This window comes from Sesamum indicum, linkage group LG15 (assembly GCF_000512975.1).
Source record: "Sesamum indicum cultivar Zhongzhi No. 13 linkage group LG15, S_indicum_v1.0, whole genome shotgun sequence".
Taxonomy (NCBI): domain Eukaryota; kingdom Viridiplantae; phylum Streptophyta; class Magnoliopsida; order Lamiales; family Pedaliaceae; genus Sesamum; species Sesamum indicum.
This window is the reverse complement of record NC_026159.1, coordinates 4,915,929-4,919,298: the sequence shown is the minus strand read 5'-3', so window position 1 is coordinate 4,919,298 and position 3,370 is coordinate 4,915,929.

The following is a 3,370-nucleotide window of genomic DNA, read 5'->3' as shown; positions in this document are numbered from 1 at the left end:
TTTTTTTTTTTTTTTTTTTTGGGGGGGGGGGGGAGCTAATTAATTAGGTAATTAAGGTAGTTGGTCTTAGCTAACTACTACTCATAATATAATATTAAGGGCAAATTACAGCTACCTTCCTGATGTTTGCTATAATTACTAATACCTCTTTATTATTTGAAAAATTAAAAATATCCACCTCAAGTAAAAAATAATTATGTAGTCCCTGAACAGTGAAAGACTTTACTATTTCATCCTTGCTGAAATTAAAGAAAATATATTTGAGAAATATATAATTTCTTTTAGGATGAGTAACATAAATGATCCATAAGGAATTAATTTCATAAAAATATTTTGAAAAATTCTAAAAAGTATATAACATTTTAATATATAATTCAAAAGAGCAATTTAGTCAATTCCCTATAAAATTGAAGATCAACGGAATGAACTTGTTTTTAGACGGACATTCAAATTAATGGGCTATCTGTAATTTTTCAAATAATGAGATGGTATTTTTATAATTATGTTAAACTTTAAGGGAGGTGGATGTAATTTATCCTAATATTAATTATAAGAAAAATAAATATGTTGTGTACATTGGAAACAAACAACTGCGTGTTTCTTTCTGTTTGCTGTAAGGGCTGCTGAGAATTTCTATGAACTACTTGTACTCGAGCTGTAAGTGCCAAATATATTCATAAAAACAAGTTAATATTTATGACTCAAATTATAATAATATATTCATGAAGAACAATCATGAATGTATTTTTTTTAAATTATTAAGTTTCTAACATTATATATATTAAAAATCGGAATACCAACGAAAATTTTACTTGTAAATTAACTCGAGCCTGATTTTAATACCAATTTTTTTCATAGCTATTAATTTCATTTTCTTGCAGTGTCAATAGTGAGTGCTTTGCACGATTAAATTACATATGAGTTGGTAACTTCCGCTTATAAAATTATATAAAACATATAGTTATTTGGCGCAGATTCTGAAGGACATTTTAGTAAAAATAAATCAGAAAGAGTTTGATGCTTTATTAATAAATTTTTTTATGGGGCCGGCAGCTTTAATATATTAAAAAAGAATGTTGGAAATGCATGAGACTAAGGTCTTCGTTTTACTTTATTTATTTTGAGGGGGAATTAATTTGGAGTTTTATGGTTGGATTTATTTAAAAATGAAGATAAAAATTTCCGAATTTTGGTCAACACTTTTCATAATTTTTGCAGATTCTAATTACTAAGGGATTAGAATAGTAAAGTTAGCTGGAACCGCGTCATTTGGTGAATTACTAGCTACTGCTTTGCTGACTTGTAACTAACGTCCGACAAATTGGTACAAAAAGTAGAAGGATACATTATAACTTGACATTTTTTGAAATTAAATCTAATTAGACATCACACCCCTCAATTATTTTTTCTAAAATCCAAAATAAAGAATGTGGGCCTCCATCGAGCAGCTTCGTAATATGATCTATGAGCAAGATATTGAGCTCATAGCTCATATATTCACACTAATTTAGTACGCCTAAATACAAGCTCAATACAACAAGATGACTTAGCAAACAGTAGGGATTCCACGTCACACGCAGTCCTAATGTCTTGAAACTCATTATATTAAAAAATTACCAACAAACTCCCCCTAATTTGTGGCGATCGACCTGATAATAATAAATAAAACAGATTCCACAAAAGATTGACTGAGTATGACTCATTCAGATGATCATATCACCATCCAAATAAATCTAAATTTGAATCCGTTGTTTTGTTAGTTAGTTAACTCAAGCAACTTTCAGACAATACACTTTCAGGTGCAAAATTTTACGAAAACACCCCAGAGGTACATTACCAGCAATACTCACTCAAAGGGTGTCGTATTTAATTTTACAAAAGGTTGAAAATATTAGTATATCTAGGCATGATTTTAAAAAGTGTCGATATAATTTACCCTATGAAAAGAAAAAATAAAAAAATAGTAGTTGCAACAAGTAATATAACTTAAGAAAATTTTTATCCAAATTTAATCTAGACACATTAAATCGATCACATACTCTTTATAAAATAGGCAGATCACCAAGACTAATGAACTGGACCAGACCCTATCACGAGAATATTTTAAATTTATTACATTTACTATATGATGACGTTATTATATTAAATTGTATGATCATATAAAGGGAAATTAATTATATTTAAGGTTTCTTAATCCGAATTTGTTTGGTTCCTGATTTGTCCCTTTAAATGCCAAGTCATTCTTTTACAACCTTAATTAATTATGGAAAAGCCCATTAATTGGATTCGCTTTTGGCGAGCTTGATGGAGCAACCTGCAAGGCAAATTATTGTTATGTTGAACACTAAAAGGGTCAAGAATTTTTCATGATAATTAAGGATAATAATAATAATAATTCAAGAAATTGTCGGAAAATGAAACAAACTATGTTAGTTGTCAACGCTGAATCAGGCAAGAGCAACACAGCCTTCCCAGCTATTATTTATAATGTTTTTGACCAATCAAGTGTCCTTTTGTTTTGTGATTGAGACTTGGAAAAAAATAAAATGTATTTTCTATGAATAAATTATTTGTAAAAAGACCAGAATTACCACTGTGTTGAGTAAAACTGTAGTGGATTAGTTCTTGACTTCCTACAGTACTTACCCAATTATGACGTGATTGTCTTTACCCAATGAAGATTTTTGCATGGTTTTGCTCAATCTTAGAACCGTATGGTATTAGCTAATATTTGTTGGTTTAGATTGTAAGAACAGATCATTTTGCTCGTGTGATTGTGGGTTTCATATCGTAAGAACAGATCAATTTGTAAGAAATGGGTTATTTTTATTTAGAGTTCGATGTTATCTGTCGATGTGAGAACTGTATTGATGGTTAATTTTAGTAAAAAAATTTATGATCTATGAACACATCGTGAAATGAAATGGTGAAAGAATACAATGCAATTTTTCCCCTTCATCACTCTGTATCTCCGGCCCTTGCCATTAGTTAGCTTGCACTTTGAGTTTTTAAAATCAAGGTGCCTTTCCTTTCAAGTCGAATAGAAACTATCAAAGCAAAGGCAAGAGGCGATAGTGGCATCGGTCTTCTCGTTCTGTGAGGAAAAGGTCCGGAATCGCCTATTTTCATGCCATCCAATTCTTTTAGGGTAAAAAGCAAATTTACCCCCATGTATTTTAAAAAATATCAAAAAAACTCCCTGTGATAAATAAATTAGAAAAAGAAACTCCAAAAAAATAAATAGGAAAAATACTGCCATGGTCTATTTTTTGTTTTTTTTTTTTTAATTTTTTTATTTCAATAATTACATTTATACCCTTTATCATAAATAATTAAATTAATTTAAAATATACGGTAGCCCCCTCCCCTC